Source organism: Salvelinus sp. IW2-2015, linkage group LG4q.2, assembly GCF_002910315.2.
Source record: "Salvelinus sp. IW2-2015 linkage group LG4q.2, ASM291031v2, whole genome shotgun sequence".
Classification (NCBI taxonomy): Eukaryota; Metazoa; Chordata; class Actinopteri; order Salmoniformes; family Salmonidae; genus Salvelinus; species Salvelinus sp. IW2-2015.
The window spans coordinates 2927133-2952256 of NC_036843.1; the positions used below are offsets into that span (position 1 = coordinate 2927133).

The following is a 25124-nucleotide window of genomic DNA, read 5'->3' on the forward strand; positions in this document are numbered from 1 at the left end:
CAGAGCCGTCGCAGCCAGGACCAGCCAGAGCCGTCAGCGAGCCATGACCAGCCAGAGCCGTCATCCAGCCAGGACCGCAGAGCCAGCCAGCCAGGATCCGCCAGCCAGTCCGGTGTTGTCCCTCAGTCCGGAGCTGCCGTCCCTCAGTCCTGGGCTGCCCCTAAATCCAGCGGGACCCATGTCTATGGGTTCCAGTCAAAGGTCGGTGGCGAGCGGCCACCTTGAGGAGGCCACAGAAGCGGGGATTTATTATGGTGGGATGGGATCCACGTCCTACGCCAGAGGACCGATGCCCACCCAGACCCTTCCCTAGACCTTTTTGTGGTGCGTCCGGAGTTCGCACCTTAAGGGGGGGTTCTGTCACGTTCCTGACCTGTTTTATGTTATTTTGTATGTGTTTAGAGGGTCAGGGCGGTGAGTTGGGGTGGGCATTATATGTTTTGTGTTTCTTGTTTAGGTCACTTGAAATTAGCCTTATATGGTTCTCAATCAGAGACAGCTGTTTGACGTTTTCCTCTGATTGAGAACCATATATAGGGTGGCTGTTTCACACTGTTTGGTTGTGGGTGGTTGTCTCCTGTGTCTTTCGTGTCAGTGTATGTGCACCACACGCGGACTGTTTTTGGCTGTTCGATCGTTTGATGTAGTCTGTTCCTGTTCGTGAGTTCTGCGTGTAGTATGTAAGTTCCATGTTCAGGTCTGTCTACGTCGTGTTGTTTATTTGTAATTTTCAAGTGTTTTCTGTGTTCGTTTCGTATTTCAATAAATATAATTTATGTCATCATACCTCGCTGCGTGTTGGTCTGACCCATGCTCCTCCTCGTCCGAGGAGGAGGAAGATTTAGAACGCCGTTACAGAACGTGACAGAAGATCCCACCTCAACTGGACCAAGCAGCGTGCCCGGGAGGAGATGGCATCCTGGTCTTTGGAGGAGGTTGAGGGAGAGATAGCCTGGGACTTGGGAGGAAGTATTGGACAGATATGAAAGCCTGCCGGAAAGGCAGGCGGAAGCAGCGAAGGAGCATCAACGACAACTCCGGGGTCGCAACCACGACGCAAGCACGAGAGGCAGCCCCCATAATTTGTTTTGGGGGGGGGGAACACGGGAAGGTTGACGGAGCCAGGTTTCAGACCAGAGCCAACTCCCCGCACTCGCTTTAAGGAGCGTGTGACCGCTCAGGCACCATGTTATGCGGTGATACGCACTGTGTCTCCAGTGCGCATTCACAGCCCGGTGCGCTCGGTGCCAGCTCCCCGCACTTGCCATGCGAAAATGAGCATCCAGCCAGGACGGGTTGTGCCGGCTCAGCGCTCCTGGTCTCCAGTACGCCTCCTCGGACCAGGATATCCTGCGCCGGCTCTACGCACTGTGTTTCCAGAGTGCCTTCACAGCCAGTTCGTCCTGTGCCAGCGCCCCGCACTTGCCGGGCTAAAGTGAGCATCCAGTTAGAGACGGGTTGTGCCAGCTATATGCTCCAGACCTCCAGTGCGCCTCCACGGTCCAGTATATCCTGTGCCAGCTCCATGCACCCGGGCTCCAGCGCGTGTCTCCAGCCTGGTACGTCCTGTACCTGCTCCACGCACGAAGCCTCCAGTGATGATCCATGGCCCAAGCCCCCAGGGATGATCCATGGCCCGAAGCCTCCAGTGATGATCCATGGCCCGAAGCCTCAGTGATGATCCATGGCACAAAGCCTCCAGTGACGATCCATGCCCGGAGTCTCCAGCTACGGTCTGCAGTCCAGAGTCTCCAGCGACGGTCTGCAGTCCAGAGCCTCCAGCGACGGTCTGCAGTCCAGAGCCTCCAGCGACGGTCTGCAGTCCAGAGCCTCCAACGACGGTCTGCAGTCCAGAGCCTCCAGCGACGGTCGGCAGTCCAGAGCCTCCAGCGACGGTCGGCAGTCCAGAGCCTCCAGCGACGGTCTGCGCGGCCAGAGCCTCCAGCGACGGTCTGTGGTCCAGATCCTTCAGCGACAGTCTGTGGTCCAGAGTCTCCTGCGATGGTTCCCAGTCCGGAGCCTCCGGCGACGATCTATGGTCCGGAGTGCCCGACGACGATCTACGGTCCGGAGTCCTGACGACGATCTACGGTCCGGAGTCCCCGACGACGATCTACGGTCCGGAGTCCCCGGCGACGATCCACGGTCTGGAGCTTCCGGCGGCGATCCACGGTCTGGTGTCCCCGACGATGATCTACGGTCTGGTTCCTCCGGCGACGATCAACGGTGCGGTTCCTCCGGCAATGATCCACGGTCCGAGCCTCCGGCGACGATCCACAATCCGGTTCCACAGAAGCGGAGGGATCAGCGAGCGGAGCGGGGTCTACGTCCCGAACCGGAGCCGCCACAGGCTACCCTCAACCCATTACTGTCACGCCCTGACCTTAGAGAGCCTTTTTATTTCTCTATTTGGTTAGGTCGGGGTGTGATTTGGGTGGGCATTCTAGTTTTTCTATTTCTTTGTTTTCCGGGTATGGTTCCCAATCAGAGGCAGCTGTCTATCGTTGAGTTTCATTTAAATAAACATGTGGAACTCTATGCACGCTGCGCCTTGGTCCGCTCATTTCAACGAACGCGACAATTCCTGACATTTAATCCTAGTAACAATTCCTTGTCTTGGGTCAGGTAGGATCCCCACTTTATTTTAAGAATGTGAAATGTCAGAATAATAGTAGTGGGTCAGAAGTATACATACACTCAATTAGTATTTGGTAGCATTGCCTTTAAATTGTTTATCTTGGGTCTAACGTTTCGGGTAGCCTACCACAAGCTACCCACAATAAGTTGGATGAATTTTGGACCAAWCCTCCTGACAGAGCTGGTGTAACTGACTCAGGTTTTTAGGCCTCCTTGCTCGCACATGCTTTTTCGGTTCTGCCCACAAATTTTCTATAGGATTGATGTCAGGGCTTTGTGATGGCCACTCCAATAGCTTGGCTTTGTTGTCCTTAAGCCATTTTGCCACAACTTTGGAAGTATGCTTGGGGTCATTGTCCATTTGGAAGACCCATTTGCGACCAAGCTTTAACTTCCTGACTGATGTCTTGAGAGGTTGCTTCAATATATCAACGTAATTTTCCTCCTCATGATGCCATCTATTTTGTGAAGTGCACCAGTCCCTCCTGCAGTAAAGCACCCCCACAACATGATGCTGCCACCCCCGTGCTTCACGGTTAGGATGGTGTTCTTCGGCTTGCCAGCCTCCCCCTTTTTCTTCCAAACATAACGATGGTCATTATGGCCAAACAGTTCTATTTCTGTTTCATCAGACCAGTGGACATTTCTCCAAAATGTATGATCTTTGGCCCATGTGCAGTTGCAAACCGTAGACTGGCTTTTTTATGGCGGTTTTGGAGCAGTGGCTTCTCCTTGCTGAGCGGCCTTTCAGGTTATGTTGATATAGGGCTATTGACTCAAATGATGTCAATTAGCCAATCAGAAGCTTCTAAAGCCATGACACAGTCAACTTAGTGTATGTAAACTTCTGACCCCCTGGAATTGTGATACAGTGAATTATAAGTTAAATAAACTGTCTGTAAACAATTTTTGGAAAAATTACTAATTTTTGGAAAAATTACAAGTAGATGACTTGCCAAAACTATAGTTTGTTAACAAGACATTTGTGGAGTGGTTGAAAAATGAGTTTAATGACTCCAACCTAAGTGTGTGTAAACTTCCGACTTCAACTGTACATTTGCAAACATTTCTAAAAACATGTTTTCACTTTGTCATTATGGGGTATTGTGTGTAGATGGCTATAACACTATAAAATGTGGAATAAGTCAAAGGGTAGGAATAGTTTTTGAAGGCACTGTATGCAAACATAAACACATACAAACATAATTAAGGCCAGTATGTAAGCGGCACACACACATATACACACGTTCACACACACGTTCACACACACACACACACACAACACAACCCACAACACACACACACACACACACACACACACACACACACACACACACACACACACACACACACACACACACACACACACACACACACACACACACACACACACACACACACACACACACACACCACAACACACACACACACACACACACACACACACCACCAGCCTGTGACAGGGTCCTCCGGGGAGCTGAGGAGCAGAGACATAAAATTGACTCACCCAGACGGTCACCACACACACACGCCCACGCACCCAGAGCCGTCACATAACATCACAGCCTAGCCAGCCGTCAGARAGCATCAGGCMKATGCCTATAGACCACTGCTGACAGGTGTGTCCGCCAGTCACGCACAGCCAACACCAGCCAGACCTTCACCCCTGTGTCTGTGTGTCTGTGTGTCTGRGTGTCTATGTGCAACTAGCTCTCATAGTCTCATGTCATATTTAGACGTTTATCCATGTTTCTTAAAAATCAAATGTAGAAGTTGTTGCAAARGTCAAATTTTGAAGTGTTTAAGGTTAAGTTTTAACTCCGAAATACATCAACATGCTTGGTTTGAGAAGCAGGGGAGGGAGGTATGAGAAAGAGACAGAGGCTCCGTTCCGGCCATTATTATGAGCCGTTCTCCCCTCAGCAGCCTCCACTGGTGTGCGTGTGTGTGTCTGCGTGTGTGTGACCCTTGCCTGACAGGCAGCCCTGCCTCGCACTACAGGGAGGGGACAGAGGGGCCGTCATGKCATACTGAGCCTCAGTCATGTCAGGACAAATATACTGCACTGTATGCAGGGAGAGACGCTGCCGTGAATACTATATGGGACGTTACAGCAATGCAGTGAATTAGATGGAAGATTTTAGGTAAAACGCTGCTGCTTCCATCAATACCATCTAAGAACCATTATGTTGGATCAGTGCTTGAGGAAATGTACACTTTTCTGTTATCATCCCCTATCCACATAGAAATGTCCACCAAGACATATATACTGAACAAAAATGTAAACGCAACATGCAACAATTTTAAAGATTTTGCTGGGTTACAGTTCATATGAGGAAGCCAGACAAATGAAATAAATTCAGTAGAACCGGATTTATGTATCTTACATGACTGGGCAGGGACGCGTTGAATTATCTGGCAACAGCTCTAGTGGACATTCCTGCAGTCATCATGACCATTTCACACTCCCTCTAAACTTTAGACATGTGTGGCACATTTTAGAGTGGCCTTTTATTGTCCCCAGCACAAGGTGCACCTGTGCAATGGCCATGCTGTTTAATCTGCTTCTTGATATGCCACACCTGTCTGGTCGATGGATTATCTTGACAAAGGAGAAATGCTCACTAACAGGGATGTAAACAAATTTGTGCACAAAATTTWATAGAAATTAGCWTTTTGAGTTTKTGGAACGTTTCTGGGATCTTTTATTTCAGCGCACGTGTGCTTGTGTGTGCGTGTGCGTGTGCGTGTGTGTGTGTTGGAATGGGGCAGAGGAGACCAGAGGGCAGCAGTAGGATGGACTGTGTAAACATATCAGATAGGAGCGCCCCTCACTCCAAATCAGCCCTGGAGCTATCCTAACCCCAAAGAACTCCAGTGTTAAGAACAACAAGAGATACATAATTGTAATGAATATCCCAATTACTTTTTAAAATTTGTTCACAAACAAACTCACACATGCATGCACACACACACGCGCAAACACACACACACACACACACACACACACACACACACACACACACACACACACACACACACACACACACACACACACACACACACACACACACACACTGGCCGCTACAAAGCCCACACAGTGCTCTTACAGATCAAATAATCATCCATTCCATCTGTTAAATTTTTCTCCAACATAGACGAAGGGTGCCCAGCAGACCTTGAGATAGAGGCACAGCAATGAGTGAAATAGCCGCTACAAAGCCCACACAGTGCTCTTACAGATCAAATAATCATCCATTCCATCTGTTAAATTTTTCTCCAACATAGACGAAGGGTGCCCAGCAGACCTTGAGATAGAGGCACAGCAATGAGTGAAATAATGATTTTCTGAAATATGGATGCTCATTATCCCTGAGGAAACGGCATAAAATAAGTGGCAGTATAGGCTATAGAGACCTACCGATACACAAAACAGACACGAAGTGTCATGTATGCTAAACTGAAAATGTGATATAGGTTTGTATATAGATGTTGATGTTTTTGTGGTGTGTATTTGTAGTATTTCATATTTTGTGTTACATCTAAATGGATGATATTCAGTGTAGCATCTTACTGGCAGCAAGGCAGAGCAAAAGGAATGTAAAGTCTGTTATGCAAGATGGAAATGAGCTTGCCACGCTTAGCTGTACAGAGCTATTTTAAAACGMCTCACATCCAAAAACTCTGGGCCAAGCGGGAAAAGGAGGTCACTACAAGAGTGGGGCAGCACCTTCTTTTGGGATGAAACAGAGACAGTGGTAAAAAAAAAGAGAAGACTGTAGCAGTGTAGGCCTACTCTGAGTGGATTTATATACACTGAATTTATGAAAGGAATCATTTGTTTGGCATTATGAGCAAAGAGGTGAGACTTATGTGAAATGAGATCCTTCTTAACAATTTTGTTCATATTTAAGTGGGAACATTAGGGAAAGTATCTGCAGGTTTCGTTTGGGAATGGGAGGATGGGGAGCACATGGGAGGAGAGGAAATGAAGAGAGAGAACATGTGGTATAGGAAGAGAGAAAGAGAGGGGTTGTAAAAGAGAGTTGTAAAAGGATAGAGACATGAATACAGAAATATATAGAGAGTGGAGGAAGGTAGAGAGAAGGAGACAGAGGGGTGGAGAAGTAGGGGGGGTGTATGAGAAAGAGACAGAGGGCTTGAGAGGGGCCCCGGTGGTGTCGTGTCAGCGGTTTCTGGGGATGTGGGTGAGGCCCCCAGGTACCAGGTGGAACTGCCCTACTTTGAGGAGCTGTATCTGTCCTCTAGCACTCTCCCAGTCCCAACCAACACGCTCTCTTTCTCTCCCTCCCTTTCTGTGTGTCTTTCTCTTTCTCTCCCTCCCCCTCTCTCTCTCTGGCTCTCTCTATATCTGTCTCGATCTGTCTATCTCTGTCTGTGAGTGTGTTTGTTTGTGTGTGTGCATGCCTGTAGAACTGGGAACTGAAAAAACTTGGATGTCGGATTATCCAATACAAGGCAGCACGTATAATCAATGAGGAAGTAAGTGTACTATAGGCTGAGTTTATAGACTGCATCCAACCTCCTCACTTTGCCAAATAGTCAATTGAGTGCACAAAACATTAGGAACATCTGCTCTTTCCATGACTTAGACTGACCAGGTGAATCCAGGTGAAAGCTATTAACCCTTATTGATGTRAGTGTAGATGAAAGGCAGGAGATAGGTGAAATGATTTTTAAGRCTTGAGACAATTGTGACATGGATTGTGTATGTGTGCCATTGAGAGGGTGAATGGGCAAGACAAGTGCCTTTGAACTGGGTATGGTAGTAGATGCCAGCCGCACTGGTTTGAGTGTGTCAAGAACTGCAACGCTGCTGGGTCCATTCCTCCAGCTCCACCAGTGTATTGGAATATACTGTAGTCTGATGACAGCAGTGGAGGCTGCTGAGGGGAGGASGGCTCATAATAATTGCTGAAATGGAGGGAATGGAATGGTACTGTATCAAATACGTTTGGATACCATTCCATTCACTCCATCCCAGCCATTAAACTCCTCCCCAGACATTATTATGAGCCCTCCTCCCCTCAGCAGCCTCCACTGGATGACAGGTAAATGTTGTTCTTTGTCRCTACACCAGTCACACTCTCCACACTAGCATGTGTAAGCTAACGTCGCTAAAGGGTCTGCCCTGTTAGGGACGTGTCAATGTAACCAGTGGCAATCCTGACAACAGCCCACCTGCTCTGATTGTTATYTAGGTGTTTTTTCATAATGTGTGGCCTTGTTGTAGGGCTGAAACTAAGGTTTATCAGTTCAACACCACAAGTGGGTAACCATTCACATCTCTGCAATAATGTACTCATTATATAACAGTAAACAGCCGAAACAGGATTATTGAAGTGTAGTACCATAACAATGGGTTTGTTTGTTTGGATAAATTTGGTCGTATCTCATTCAGCCAGATATCGTTTTATCAGACAGTAAGAATGTAGAGAAGTAAAGCTTCTAACTAAGAAATCACCTTGTCTTTTTTTGAAGAGGTTGCATGATTGTGTGTTGTTCATTGGAACCTGTCTGCGCTGGGTTTACCGATACATGTGTTTCTTTAAACTGCAGCTGTCTTCCCCCATGAAGGGGTCCAAAAAGTGGCTTGAAAACAAATCGATCGCTTATTCTTACCAGCCCAATCTCACCACTTCGAAGGGAGTTTTGACACATCATCAAAAATAAGTGCACGCCAATTGTTGCCTGAAACAAACATAGCAGCATTCCTCAGTTCAGAGTTTGATTTGTCTAGTCGAGGCAGGTAGTAAGTGGTCAAATTGAACCCAAATCATTAAAACATATGTTGGCCAAACAATGGCTCCCTGTCTAGAACCTGCTACTGTACTATTGATCTGAGCTGTGTGTGTGTGTGTGTGTGTGTGTGTGTGTGTGTGTGTGTGTGTGTGTGTGTGTGTGTGTGTGCGTGCGTGCGTGCGTGCGTGCGTGCGTGCGTGCGTGCGTGCGTGCGTGCGTGCGTGCGTGCGTGCGTGCGCACGCACATGAAGCGGTGTTGGGATGGGCCTGTCATTCCTAAGGAGGCTAGTGAGTGCTCCTGTCCTGTCATCCTGTGACACCTCTCATTTGCTGCTATCCTCTGAACCGGAGCCGAAGGCTGGGGCCAGGCCACCCTCAGACACACAATGACTCAAACACCGTCACGTCCAACAGCCCAGACATACACATGCACACACACACAGCAGAAGCAGCAGCATATACAAGGACAGCTCAAGATTTGAATTTTCACATACACAAAATTAAATGTATTTGTTTTGCATTTATTTAAGAAGGAAAATCATTGGGAACACATTCTCTTTACAATAATGACCCAGTAAAGTCTGCATGACTTTTCACTTTTGCCATGATTGTTCGAAGGCTGTTTTGATTGTATGTTCTGCATGTAACATAGTCCTCCTACGTTTATACTGAAGCTGCCTCATTGGCCAGGTCTCCCTTGGAAGAGGTTCATGGATTGTTTGATGGAGGTAAAGGTTAAATCAAATAAGAAAAGAAACCATGCATGTATCCACTACATGCACAGCCATATTCAACAGTCGTTCCTTCTTCCCCCTCCATGCCTCCTCCTCCCACAATCTGTCCATTRATCCCATCTGGTGTCACTTGCCGTTATCAATTACCCATTAGACAGTGTAATATTCGCCCAATATTGCCACCGCGCAACTGGGAGATTTTACAGTGATCAAAACCGACAAATCCGATTTGAAGACCAGAAACCCATAAGGAGCGGGCGCCCTCCCCAATCTAACTAATGAATAATGGATTGGCGTTTTCTAATCGTTTTCCAATGTCGCACCGCTTTCCCCCAGCCAAGCACGAGGTAGGGGGGATTACCTTCTCCCTTCATTTTCCCCATTTTTATTTTTTTCCCCGTCTCTTTCCTCTTTCTTTCAAGTGACAGAAGCACGCACCTCAAGTGTAACAGACACCTAATAGGAAGAGGTTAAAAAAAGCCAGCAGGCACGCTGGGATTAGCATGTCTGAGATATCTTAGCGATGCCTCTCCCTCTTTCTCACGACGTCACACGGCTGCCTCCCTCTCAGAAGGTATGTGTAGGTGGAAGGATGGGGGAATAGAGAAAACACTACAGGTGAGGTTTACAGGGACAAATATTCAAAATGCTGTCCCACCATTTGGTCGGTCCTCTGTTAGCCGGTAAAGAAAGCTAAATACTGATTATGATCAACTAAAACACGTATAATTGATTACCATCAGTGACAACACTCAAATATTGGATTGATCATAATGATATTATGAAGTGAACAGGCTTAACTGCAGGCCCCTATGCGCTTTGTTAAGTTCTCTGAGCTGCATTTGTTTACTTAACGGTGGAAGGCCAAACCAGGATATGAAAATTCTTATTTACGCCTGCCTGTCTGCTTGTGTGAAATAGGTCAGTGCAGCTCCTGAAATGGAACAGCCACTGTTAATACCTTCGTTGGCTTGAATTTGTGCTGGCTAACAATATAACAATATTCCCAGGAGGAATGTGACCAATCCAGCTCCTATCCACTGCATTATCAGCCAGCCACAGCCAGTGTAACTCATGCAGATGTGTCTGGTAGTGACAACGTTGGATGGGCGTGGGTGCTGGGTGCCAGCCCAGCCCTGATTAGGTGAGTGGTGTCCCAGGTGATGAATGCCCGTGGGGACTTGTTGTGCCACAAGGTGAAAGTGTCCATTAATCACCGAGCTCCTCCGCTCTCCTGGCTTTCCCATTACCCTGCACACGCTCCAACAGGCCTGATTGGTTTTTAATTGGCCTGCCCTCCAGGAAATACATCATGTTTCCCCCCAGAAAGCCAGGAGACGTGGGGCTGCTATAGGGTCGCTTCCGTCTCAGAGAGGAAAGGGCTGGAGAGGAGAGGATAGCGAGGTAATGTGTTCTTAGACAGATGACCAATTCCAAATCAACACCTATAGTCCTATTCCTCTAGGCACTTCTGGTAAAATCTCCAATGATTGGATAGGTATTAGTAATCTGGTAGCTTAATCTGGCCCTCTAATAAGATTTTACGACCAACTATCCATATGTGGGGAWGTTTGGTCGACTCACTCATCAGTACATTGACTCTTAAGCCTTACAGAAACCTGGCATGAACCAGTGAGGCACACTAGAGCCCACTTTCTCACATCACTGAAGGACCAGTATTGACWGAATTTACCTTGGATTTATCCTGTCACAAAACCAGCCGAACCACAACATTRAGTGATCACAAGAGCACATCAATGTCTCTTCAACATCCAGCCAGTGGTTTACTTGTGGACGTAGTCATAATTCAAATGTTTAAAATGAATCCAGACCAAGGCCTAATTGATTTGATCCTGGTTATGAATCATCATAAGCATAAACCTCCATCCCCTCATCATTCTGATGTACAGTATATGTAGTTTATAAATACAGTGTGCGTCAGATACTGTGTCGTGGGCGGTGCTCTGAGGGGGCTGTAAGCTTGTTTATCTGTCTCCACAGGGGGATTGTGTGATCCTCTCCTGGGTGGTGTAGATAGGCCCCTGGGTGGCCCGGGGTAAACACGTTCTACAGGGAGGAACACCCTCATCCAGGACCTTATTCATCAACTCACAACTCACAATCAGGTCACACTGTCATGTGACCAGCCAACTCTGCCTTGTTCGTGTCAGACTGCTCTAGTACGACTATAGACGTTGTGTAATTAGCATSTGCCACCTTCCAGAGAAATATCCGCACGTGACCTATTCCAGAGGAAGTCCGATTTGCACCGGATACACTTGTCCAAAATGCCCCCCCTGTAATTCCTGATTGTTTTTTCATTGAATTGAGTAGGCCTATATGACGGAAGCCTTGTGGTTTTTATTGTGGGCGTGAAAATATTTCAACATCGTGTCTAGACGATAAAAGGCTACAACGATCACTTATGCTTGGCTGACAAACGTATAGGCGTCCCCATAGGTCTAACATTTAAACTGAGGAAATGTTAGACGTCCCTCCTAATGAAAASGGCCCTCATCATGCTGATGTGAGCTGCTGGACAACGCACTTGCACTTGATATACGTTTATGGATGAGAAAGTGAACTTGCCATTTCCAAAAAATAGCTCAGTGGGGAATGGGGATTRCCTGCTTTGTGAAGGTTTCATTAAATAGGCGTAGGCACTATAATTTTTATTGCACATTTAATTAAAATGGCGCAAAGCTCAATTTCAATTAATTGGCACAAAACGTGCGTCAGAGATTGCATAGCACAGGTAGTGGTCGCCTAAATTCACAGTAGTAAGCTAGGCCTAATATATAGGCTAGCATGCGGATGGTGGATTAGGCCTAATAGCCCAGCCTATGAATTCACTTCTAATTTACACACCTCTGCCTTCACTGTTCCCTTCTTACGCAATTCATGCATCTCCYCTGGCATCCTTACTGGCCTCTCTCTCTTCCATCCTCTGAATTCCTTTAAAGCTCTTAAACCATTCTCCTAACCCAATGCTTGTCCCAGAYGTAGCAATATATAGTAGTTTGTCACTTATTTTGAGTAATTAAAAATATATATGCAGTGCCTTCAGAAAGGATTTTGTTGGGTTACAGCCTGATTTAAAAATGGATTGAATAAATAAAAAATCTCACCCATCTACACACAATACCCCATAATGACAATATTTTTAAAATGTTTGCTAATTTATTGGAAATTAAATACAGAAATATTTAATTGACATAAGTATTCACACCCCTTAGTCAATACTTTGTAGAAGCACCTTTGGCAACGATTACAGCTGTGAGTGTTTTTGGGTAAGTCTCTAAGAGCTTTGCACACATGGATTGTACAATATTTGCCGATTATTCTTTAAAAAATCATTCAAGCTCTGGCAAGATGATTGTTGATCATTTCTAGACAGCCATTTTCAAGTCTTGCCATAGATTTTCAAGGTGATTTAAGTTAAAACTGTAACTAGGCAACTCAGGAACATTCAATGTCGTCTTGGTAAGCAACTCCTYTGTAGATTTGGCCTTGTGTTTTCGGTTATTGTCCTGCTGAAAGGCGATTTAGTCTTCCAGTGTCTGTAGTAAGCAGACAGAACCAGGTTTTCCTCTAGGATTTTGCCTGTGCTTATAGCTGTATTCCGTTTATTTGGATCCTAAAAAACTCCCTTGTCCTTGCCAATGACAAGCATACCCATAACATGATGCAGCCACCACCATGCTTGAAAATATGAATAGTGGTACTAAGTGATGTGTTGTGTTGGATTTTCCCCAAACATAACTCTTTATTTCTTAGCTATTTTTGTTGCAGTATTACTTAAYTGCCCTGTTGCAAACYATACATGTTTTGGAATATTTTTATTCTGTACAGGCTTCTTTTCACTCTGTCATTTAGGTCAGTATTGTGGAGTAACTACAATGTTGTTGACTCATCCTCAGTTTTCTCATATCACAGCCATTAAACTCTGTAAATGTTTTAAAATCACCATTGGCTTCATGGTGAAATCCCTGAGCAGTTTCCTGTCTCTCCGGCAACTGAGTTAGGAAGGATGCCTGTAACTTTGTAGTGACTGGGTGTATTGATACACCATCCAAAGCCAAATTAATAACTTCACATTGCTCAAAGGGATATTCAGCGTCTGCTTTWAAWWWWWWTTACACATCTACCAATCGGTGCCCTTCTTTGCAAGGCATTCAAAAACATCCCTGGTCTTTGTGGTTGAATCTGTGCTTGAAATTCACTACTCGATTTGAGGGACCTTACAGATAAGTGTATGTGTGGGGTACAGATATGGGGTAGTCATTCAAAAATCATGTTAACCATTATTATTGAACACGGAATGAGTCCATGCAACTTATTATATGATTTCTTAAGAACATTTTTACACCTGAACTTCTTTAGGCTTCACATAAAAAGGGGGTGAATACTTATTGAATCAAGACATATCAGCTTTACATTTTTTATTAATTTCAAAAATGTTCTACCAACAAAATGTCACTTTGACATTATGGGGTATTGTGTGTCAGTGACACCAAATCTAAATGTAATACATTTTTAATTCAGGCTGTAACACAACAAAATGTGTAAATAGTAAAGGGGTTTGACTACTTTCTGAAGACACAGTATTGCAATAAACGGGAATCCTCTGTTCTCCCTGCTCCCAATATTTATGTTTACAATTAAATGTATTACGTCAGAATGCCCAATGTTAGATTGTTTCCAATCAAATGCATGTATTAAGTTAGAAAGTTTTCCTATCAGTCTAATTTGCATTAACATTATGATTGGATGATAGCTGTGATCAAATCCTCTGATCTCCTCGAGGTCATTAATGACAGAATGTTCAAATTTGAAGATTGTTGAAAGGCCAGTCTCTTTGGCAATGACAAGGAGTGGCAATGAGTGGAATGTTAGCTTAAGAGACTGGTACTCAGGCTAATGCCAATCTCACTTTGTTAGGGTGACAGTTTGCACACAGTCATGCTAACCTCCTTCACCACATTAGACAATCTAACATTTGCACACAGTCATGCTAGCAGACTTATAACGCTCTATAGCTGTGGTTCCCACCCTTTTCTATTCAGGGGACCACAAAATCACCTTCTAAAGCTCTTGAGGACCACCATTTGCAGAGTAACGGAATATTTTAATATAAAATATATCAACGGTCGAATTAAGAATCAATTTTATCAGTGAATGTAACAGATTATAAAACGGTTTGGATCCTGGATGCTGTTTGGGTGATAACAGAGAGTTATTCATCACAATCCCTGCCCACTCGGCATACATTGGTTGAATTAACGTTGTTTCTACGTCATTTCAACGGCATTATGTTGAACCAACATGGAATAGCTGTTGAATGGTCGTCTGTGCCCACTAGGTGGGTAATGCCTGTTAACCCTTGCACAGACAGGCTAACTGGCGTGTAGCTATATGACCCGTGATCCAGTTAAATAAAAATACATTTAAAAACAGCTGTCCCACAGCCCAGCCAGGCAGTCCTAGCTAGCGTGTTGCTATGTGACCCAACTACCCAGCACAGAGAATGATGTTAGTTTGGCTGTGTGACCTCCTTCTACTGACCTCAGACAAGCTAACATTACCTTAGTCATGCTATCATCTTTAACCTAGCACAGACAGGCTAAATGGCGTGTAGCTATATGACCCAGTAGGTTGAGCATTTATAGAATTCCCATGAGGCCTAATGCTCATTCATTAGTCTGCTTAGAGGTGGGGACATGCTACTCACACGCAAGCCTGGAGATCCTTAGACACATACACAGGCAAGGACGCATGCACGCACATACACACTACCCCACACACACAAAATGTTGTAAAGAATTAAAGATGCATGTCTTGGACATGTGTTTCAGTTTCAACCCACTGGAGTGATGCAGTCATTATTGTAGAGATACATAATTACTTTCCCGCTACCAGGAATAGAAATATAGAAACTGCTAACAACGGTTCAGAGGTTATTCTGTGCAGATGTTGTTTTGCAAGAAATCAGTAAAGAAAGTATAATTTTTAGAGCACTAATACYCTCTGCCCACGATAGCGGACCTTTAATCAACAAAACCTATTATTTTATCCAGATACTCCAACAGCACTCAATCAACAAAAGCAATATTATTATCAGGAAGAAATAGATATCAATGGTATTTAAATAAATAAATGGATTATTCCAAATTGATTAAAATCAAACTTTCTTAATTACTTTTTGAAAACAAACAAATGTATTTTGATAAGAACCTCAACACTTCCATGTCCTGTAATTTCACAGTAATGTGGCCCAAAGTGACCCGGTATATTTTCAAATCCCACTGATTRTCTGTCTTGCCTCCTGAGACTGTTCTGATTATGTGGAATCCTTGAGATGCTGAGGGTGAATGAATAAGAGGACTGCTGCATAAAGGGATGGATATTGGAGACACATATTTCCCTCAGATTACACAGACCCACYAAGAATTCGAAAACAAACCCGATTTTGATAAACTCCCAAATCTACTGGGTGAAATACCAGAGTGTGCCATCACAGCAGCAAGATGTGTGACCTGTTATCACAAGAAAAGGTCAACCAGTGAAGAACAAACACCATTGTAAATATAAKCAATATTTATGCTTATTTATTTTCCATTATGTACTTTAACCATTTGTACATCGTTATCAACACGGTATATATACAGTTGAAGTCGGAAATTTACATACGCCTTAGCCAAATACATTTAAACTCAGTTTTTCACAATTCCTGACATTTAATCAGAGTAAAAATTCCCTGTTTTAGGTCAGTTAGGATCACCATTTATTTTAAGAATGTGAAATGTCAGAATAATAGTCGAGAGAACGATTTATTTCAGCTTTTATTTCTTTCATCACATTCCCAGTGGGTCAGAAGTTTACATACACCCAAGTAGTATTGGTTAGAATTGCCTTTAAATTGTTTAACTTGGGTCAAATTTTTCGAGTAGCCTTCCACAAGCTTCCCACAATAAAGTGGGGGAATTTTGGCCCATTCCTCCTTACAGAGCTGGTGTTCCTGACTCAGGTTTGTATGCCTCTTTGATTGCACACGCTTTTTCAGTTCTGCCCACAAATTTTCTTTAGGATTGAGSTCAGGGCTTTGTGATGGCCACTCCAATACCTTGACTTTGTTGTCCTTAAGCCATTTTGCCACAACTTTGGAAGTATGCTTGGGGTCATTGTCCATTTGTAAGACCCATTTGCAACCAAGCTTTAACTTCCTGCCTGATGTCTTGAGAGGTTGCTTCAATATTTCCACGGTATTTTCCTCCTCATGATGTCATCTATTTTGTGAAGTGCACCAGTCCCTCCTGCAGAAAAGCACCCCCACAACATGATGCTGCCACCCCCATGCTTCACGGTTGGGATTGTGTTCTTCAGCTTGCAAGTATCCCCATTTTTCCTCCAAACATAATGATGGTCATTATGGCCAAACAGTTCTATTTTTGTTTCATCAGACCAGAGGACATTTCTCCAAAAATTACGATCTTTGTCCCCACATGCAGTTGCAAACCGTAATCTGGCTTTTTTTATGGCGGTTTTGAAGCAATGACTTCTTCCTTGCTGAGCGGCCTTTCAGGTTATGTCGATATAGGACTCGTTTTACTGTGGATATAGATACTTTTGTACCTGTTTCCTCCAGCATCTTCACAAGGTCCTTTGCTGTTTGTTCTGGGATTGATTTGCACTTTTCGCACTAAAGTACATTCATTTCTAGGAGACAGAATGCGTCTCCTTCCTGAGTGGTATGACGGCTGCGTGGTCCCATGGTGTTTATACTTGCGTACTATTGTTTGTACAGATGAATGTGGTACCTTCTGGCGTTTGGAAATTGCTCCCAAGGATGAACCAGACTTGTGTAGGTCTACAATCTTTTTTCTGAGGTCTTGGGCTGATTTCTTTTGAATCTCCCATGATGTCAAGCGAAGAGGCACTGAGTTTCAAGGTAGGCCTTGAAATACATCATACAAGTACACCTCCAATTGACTCAAATTATGTCAATTCGCCTATCAGAAGCTTCTAAAGCCATGACATAATTTTCTGGAATTTTCCAAGCTGTTTAAAGGCACAGTCAACTTAGTGTATGTAAACTCTGACCCACTGGAATTGTGATACAGTGAATTATAAGTGAAATAATCTGTCTGTAAACAATTGTTGGAAAAATTACTTGTGTCATGCACAAAGTAGATGTCCTAACCGACTATAGTTTGTTTACCAGAAATTTGTGAATGGTTGAAAAACTCGTTTTAAGGACTCCAACCAACGTATATGTAAACTTCCGATTGAACTGTACATTCAGCTATGACTACGTTCTGTAGCCAACTGAAGAAGTTGAACTATAAAAATTTAAATTGTGCATTATTTTGTTTGATTAGCCTAAGTGTATTGTAATCTTCCGACTTCAATGTAATCAATATGACATTTGTAATGTCTTTAGTCTTTTGGAACTTGTGTGAGTGTAATATTTACTGTTAATTTTTATTGTTTATTTCACTTTTGTATATTATCTACTTCACTTGCTTTGGCAACGTTAACATATGTTTCCCATGCCAATAAAGCCCCTTGAATTTAATTGAATTGGATAAAGGGAGGGGTTCCCGGGGAAATGGTTACACTGAGAGCCAGGGAGCGTGCTATCCCTCTATAATTTAATCACATTTGGCTGTCTCACTGTCCTCATCCTGCACAGCAAAGCACGTTAGGCACCGCAGTGAGACACACAGTTTCTCTCACTCTCTCTCTCTCACACACACACACACACACACACACACACACACACACACACACACACACACACACACACACACAGAGGTTTGGGCAGTAACTGATTACACATTGTAATCAGATTACACTTACTTTTGAAAAACGAGATGATTACTTTTGGATTACTTTTAAATTCAGTAAAGATGTTTGTGAAAAAATACATTATGTCACCTTTCTGTTTTCTCAATGACATTCAATTCAGCGTTGAAAAAATGTGCACGTTTAAGTTTGTTCTACCTGAGCGAGTCTGACCACAAGTCAGAGATCACTATGACGACACACCACGTGTTTAAAGGATCCTTCTTTCTTCTTCTAATGCCTCTTAAGGGGAAAGTACATAAAAAATAACTTAAAGTAATCCAAATACGTTAATGAGTTTGGGTCATCAAAAAGTTGCGTTACTYATTACAATTTTGGACAGGTACTGTAACTAGTAACTGTAAGAGATTACATCTATAAAGAACCCTACCCACCCCTGCACACAAACCAACACACTGAACACGGTCTCATGATAAGCAATACCTTTCCTTTCTCATCCAGTAACCTGTAAATTCTCCAGAACATCCTTTCACCATACAGCAGGTCTCCTCACAGTTCTATAAAAGACTGTCACTAAGTACTGTGGTGTGTACAGTATGTACAGAATATTGTGGAGTTCTACATGCCTAACGTAACCACAAGGCTATAGGAAAATTKAAATGATCAAAACAAATATTTCTGTTAAAATCGAATGTCAATAATAATCCAGCAATGACATGAAAACACTTTTTGTTTCTGGAACCCATTAGATTTCCATTTCTACATTTCCAGACATTTGTAGACATAATTATCACTTTCGTCATTATTCAAAAACAAAAGTCAATTGTTGTTAGAACATCTGTGGAACAAAAAGAGGACAGACAGTTCATTTTCTCTCAGAGCTTTGATGTTAAGGTCTGTTTTCTTCGCCCTGATAAACAGATTGCAGTGATTCAACCTTCTGCTCTGTGGCATGGCGGCGATCACCAGCCCAGACTATACATCAGCATGTTGTTTTCCCACATGCGAGCCAGGGAAGGTGTGTAGGAGGAATTGAGCCCAAAAGGACAGGGACGTATGTGTGAACAGTCTGGTGTGTGCGTGTGTATGCCCGTGTGTGTGTCTGTGAATGTGTGTGTGTGACTTCGTGAGCCCGGACAGTTGTGGCTAAGTCACGAGAACAGGAACTTCTTGCCAGTGTGCGTTTCTATGCTACATAATAGTATTATGCATTTAAATATAATAACGTAATACATCATATGTAATTTTATGAAGGTTTCTAACAACAAGACAACACACGGATTTTGCCAAAATAAAAACAGCATAATAGAAAAAGACTGGAGTTCAAGTACGGTAAGCTTTGTACCACCAAAACAAGTTATTCCCATAAACTGCATAATGTTGAGGGACATCCCATTACAACCAGAGCGTATGTCTCCCACTTTTAATTATTAGTTAGCTATTTGTGTGGATTCAAAACAATGCAACACTTTGCCTCTGAAATGTAATATTTCCTTTCAAAGATAACTGTATGCTATAGAATTATAACAATATAGAGCAGTCAAAAGGCAAAACAATATCTGCAACGAAATAYAAAGTGAATATCAACAATATCAAAATCCAGCCAAAAGTAAAAATATCCAAAAGCAGTGCAACACTGTACTTGCCATTCAATCAAACAACTTAGCTAAACAAAGCTTGGCATCATGGCTTCCAAACTAAAGCACATTATACAGAGAGTACACATATTTCTATAAATATTCAAAATATCTATAAAATATCTGTAATACCTGAAACTCAAGCATTTCAAGGAAGGTGKTTTTCTAATACTGCATAGTTCACTATCCTACCTAACAAATATCCTTCTCTCAATTTTATAGCTATAACTCTCTTTTGACAATTTACTCCTATCAAACTCACTTAATATTGACAGAAGCCGAAGTGCTCACAAGAAGAAGGAAAGAAGAGTAACCCACCAGTCTCAAAATGCAGTCTTCTCTCAAACTTTTTTATGCTCCAGTAAGTCTGTCCTCCTTTCTTTTTTGCTCTCTTTCTTTCTCTCTCTCTCTCTCTCTACTTCTCTTTTTCTCTCACTCGTTCTTTTCCCCTCACACACTCACAGTGCTCCCTACAAACTTCTCCTCTCCTCCTGTATGCAAATCAGTTTTTATGACTTGAGAGTCGGCTGGAGACGAGGGAACAAGGGAGAGAGAGAGGAGAGGGAAGAGACCGAGCAAGGGAGAGGGAAGGAGGAGAGGAGATAATGGTTGAAGGCAGAGGACCAATGGGCCTGGAGATTAATGGAAAAAAAGGAATGAGGGCAGCACCAATGAGGCAAAGCGAAGGGGCGAGAAAGAGATGGAGGGAACGAGGGAGGAGAGGCAGGGAAGGAAAGGATGGTGAGAGAGTGCACAGCCGAGAGGAGAGACAGCGGAAGAAAGAGTGGAGTGGCAGACAGAGAGAGAGAGAGAGAGAGAGAGAGAGAGAGAGAGAGAGAGGAAAAGAGAGGAAAAGAGAGGAAAAGAGAGGAAAAGAGAAGCAAAGGACATGCATGGCAGGGGCTAGCTACCCCACTGTGACGGAGGGACTGCAGCAAAGGAGAGAACAGAAGAGAAGGGAGAGAATGAGAAGTGTGTGGCTTACCGTAGTGTTACTGGCATCCTCAGACAGCCACGCAGACAGACTCCTCACCCTGCGAGACGCACACAGCACAGCACACCGTACCGAGATTGATGAATACCAAAAACATCAAAGAAGAACGCCAAGCCGCCTGGTACCCTAAAGCAAGTGTGCGTCTGTGAGTGTATGTATGTGTGAGAGTGTGTGKGTGTTGGGAAGAGAAAGAAAGGGTTGAGGAAGACTAAAAATACTGTCACTTCTCTCTGTTCCAGCCTGGATTTGTTCTCTCGCTCTCGCTCTCGCTCTCTGTATATGTATGTATATGAGTAGAACATGTATCCCTGTTTCTCTACCTCTCCCACAATCTAGCTCTACTGCTCTCTCTCTCTATCTCTCTTTCTCTTTCTGCCTCTCTCTCGCTCCTACAACTATTCAGGATTGCAGACTGTCTGCTCCCAGCGTCAGTTCTTCCCACGGGCCCTGGGTCTCAGGAGGGAGGGAGGGGGGGTGTGACAAGTCTGCGGTTCAGCTGTAAGGGGAACCTTGAGCAGTAAGATGGTAGAATATAGAGGAAGGCTGCTGAATTGTACTTCACACAGTTAATTAAGGCTGTTTTCCAGGCTGGGCTTTAAAATGAACTATGTTGAGCAGCAGCATGGTGGAGGAGACAAGATAAATCACTTGGGAAGCAGGCTAGCCTTGTTCTCAGCCAACACAGGGAGTCAGGAGAACCTATTGGCCCAAACCTAGGACATATTTACAGTATAATCATGTCCTGTCGTAGAGTGCTGACATTCATAGCCACTCTTGTGTGAATGAAAAGTGAATAACAGTACATGAATTTTCATATTTACCCAGATATGCAAATGKAGGTATGCTAATTTGGTCCCTGAGACATCATCATAATTAGATTAGAAATGAGATTCATTTCAGACCGGCAGAAGTGCTAATTCGACTGGTGAGTTTGAATGAATTGCCAAAGTAGCTATTAGTAAAAAGGATTCCAAAAGGGTTCTTCGGCTGTCCCCATAGGAGAACCCTTTATGGTTCRAGGTAYAACCCTTTTCGCTTCCAGGCAGAACTCTTTTGGACTCCATGTAAGACCCTCTGTGGAAAGGGATCTACATGGATCTCAAAAGYGTTCTACCTGGAACCAAAATGGATTCTTCAAAGGGTTCTCCTATGGGGACAGCCGAAGAACCCTTTTAGGTTCAAAGCACCTTTTCTTCTAAGAGTGTAGCTTGGGACAACAACCATGAGAGAATGTAGGCTSGATATTATTCCATTCATTTTTTCCACCAATCTTTACATTGTTCATATTCAAAAGAATAGTTATAGGAAAATACACGAGGACAAGAGAAAATAAGACAGTTTATGAAAKCACCACAAAATACTAAATATTTTGCTCTTTGAGTATAGCCTATCTACAGTATGATAGATTCATCTGATATTCTGTTTTGATCACCAAAATAACAATTAACAAATCATACATTTAGTAGAATCAACAAGCAGAGAGCTTTCTTTAGTAATGCTGCCAGGCTAGCAGTGAGTGACTAGGCATGATAAGTACTCCAGTGGATTGGGACATGGGAGCCCTGAGGGGACTCAGTATTATCATTTCAAATTCGTATTTGGGTATGTTAATGCCAATCAAGCACAATTCATTTACTTTGCAGTCAGGGGTCATAAACAAACAAACAAAAAGGTAAAATAATGTGTGTTTAAAAAATAACAATTTATTTGACTGAAATAATAAGAAAATCATCACATCAAATCATGAATGTTTAAATGAATTTATAATGCAACCAACAGTTTTCTATTTTCAACCCCTTCCGTGCGCTGGAGGCTAGTGCAAGCTTCAAATTGAGAACAGTTAACCAGCATCTCGTCATTGAGTTGTAGGTTATAATTTGTAGATTGTGTGCTTTGCTGTCATATAAGGAGATCTTTCTCCTAGTGACCGGGTACTGTACAGTAGGTCCCTCACATCGCAGTAGGTCCCTCACGTCGCAGTAGGTCCCTCACGTCGCAGTAAGTCCCTCTCACCAGAGACAGGAGAAGGCGGCAATTGGCGGCAGACAGCTCCAGGTGCTGAAAAGGACAGACAGGACTACGAGGGAGAAACCTGCGGCAAATCACCACGTCAAACTCAAGCCGTGAGATGATGGTAAGAGGAGGACGAGAAAGAAATAGCGGACAGCACAGGGGGATAGAGGGGAGATAGAGCTAGAGACTTGAGCGGGTGAGACGAGTGGAGTAACAGACAGTCAAACCCCGAGCCAGTAGATTTCACGCGCACAAAGGCAGCTGGACCCAAATCCCTCCCGTAATCACGTTAATGAGATTAATCAGCAAATTAGCTGCAGTCAAATGTCAGAACGGGCCGTGGAAAGCCGACGAGAGAGTAATTAACGGAGCCCAGTGACGGCGAAAGCGCCTCCATCAGAAAAGAAGTGGCGGATATCCCCTAATTCTTACTCTAACGGGACAGGGATGTGTGTTGTGTAAGGCTAGACGAAGTAGCCCAATTAATCCCCCCAAAAGTAGGTCAAGTTGTGAACAGCACACCTAGKCTCATAAAAACAGTTCAATAAATGAAGTTAAAATCCAAAACCGGAAATAACCCCAGTGATAAATTAAGCTTGCAGTTTCCTAAAGGGCATGGTCAGTGGCGTAGCCCAGTTAAGCGGGCTTCTGTAAGGTCAAMGCTGTTTTAGAGCTCAGGGATTCTTGAAAGAAGGGACAGTCCCAAATAGTTGTCTTAATATTATCAACATTTGAAATATATGTTTTGATAGACCAAAGTATCAGTAAAGGAACAACCTCCCCAAAAACATTTTGTCATGAAGTGCAACTAACTGGATTTATGTCAGCTCCATCAGACACCATAAAAGGCATTTCATTTTTACAGTTATTGTCCAACAAGTGTTTAAAGGCCTTGAATGTTATATTATTCAAATACGTAATACAAATCTRCAAACATATCTATTTTTTGTTTTATACTGTATCACTATTCAATACTCCAGGGCTAATTTSGTTAGTATTTTGGCATGTTTTCTAGATTTAGAACATAAAACATGTATAATGCAAACCTTATCACTCAGATCTAGCACAGCAAATACTCAAYTTGTTTAAGCATATGTTGCAGATCTGTGATTACAGTATCTGTTCACAATATTGACAAAAAAACGATCTTAAGGGCGTCACCCATCAATGACGGAGCTGCTACTGAAAACAGACATATTTTTCCCTCWAAAAATACAATTAAKTGTAGCATACAGTACCAGWCAAAAGTTTGAACACACCTACTCATTCAAGGGTTTTTCTTTATTTTTACTATTTTCTATATTGTAGAATAATAGTGAAGACAACAAAACTATGAAATAACACATATGGAATCATGTAGTAACCAAAAAAGTTTCACAAATCAAATATATTTTATATTTGAGATTCTTCAAAGTAGCCACCCTTTGCCTTGATGACAGCTTTGCACACTTTGGCATTCTCTCAACCAGCTTCATGAGGAATGCTTTCCCAATTTTCTATTTTGACTTGTTAATACTTTTTTGGTTACTACATGATTCCATATGTGTTATTTCATAGTTTTGATATCTTRACTATTATTCTACAATGTAGAAAATAGTAAAAATATAAAGAAAAACTCTTGAGTTTTGTATAGGTGTGTATAAACTTTTGACTGGTACTGTATTTCAACCAAAGTGCTGTCAACTTTGTTCCTAGGGCAACTCTGCCCAGGGGATAGAAGGAATATGTTTGGCTTGCTCAAGGTCAATTGTTGGAAATACCAGATTTACTAATCGCATTCGCAGCACTATTGCTTGCTACTACGAACCTAACAARGGGTAAGCTACTTAATGTTACTTTTACAAATACTTTTTTTTAGGTAACAACCACCTTACAGTGCTAAATATGCCCTGACTAATACAACAATAATAACAACCAGTGTCAAACAACAGTAGCAATAGCTAGCTGACGTTAGCTAGCTAGGTGGGTGGGTCGTCAATCCATGTAGCTAACTCACTAGCTGGCTAGATAACTATGTTAGTCAGGGCAGCTTGTAACATCAGTAAGAAGCTTGTTTTTTTGTGACAGATAATCATACAGCTTGCTAGCTAACACAGCCACCTAGCTTGCTGTGTACCGTTAGTTCATAGCTAGCTAGATGAGTCGTCAACCCATGTAGCTCGCTATGTTAGGTATCTATGTTAGCTAGCTAGTGAGTTACTAACTCACTACCTAGCTAGATAACTAGCTGTTAGCCAGGGCAGCTTGCAACATCAGTAAGAAGCTTGCTGTGAAACATTAGTTTTTGCAACTAGTAAGCCAGCTAGCTTGATGCAAAGTCTTCGAACAACAGTTGAACAGATCCGCATAGCTATCTACATCAATAGTCACTCTTTCCGCTATAGTAGTTTAGCAGTGGCGCTAAATCGCTGTTGCCACTCCCAGAAATATGATTTTTTTTTAATTGGGGGGAGGGAAAACGATCTCAATCAACATCAAAATTATTAAAACCAAATCGAAACTGTGTTGAAATTGACGCTTGTAAAACCTTACGGTGCTCAC

General features: G+C 43.2%; 1 protein-coding gene across 1 annotated transcript in view; it reads right to left on the bottom strand.

Annotated features, from left to right (window-relative positions):
- Nucleotides 1-20420, bottom strand: part of LOC111963138 (myelin transcription factor 1-like protein) — a 160610-nt gene extending 140190 nt beyond the window's left edge. Inside the window, exon 1 of the mRNA XM_070443323.1 lies at nucleotides 19895-20420. The gene's annotated coding sequence lies outside the window, so the exon portion shown is untranslated. The remainder of the gene's footprint in view (nucleotides 1-19894) is intronic.
- Nucleotides 20421-25124: the final 4704 nt, after the last annotated feature.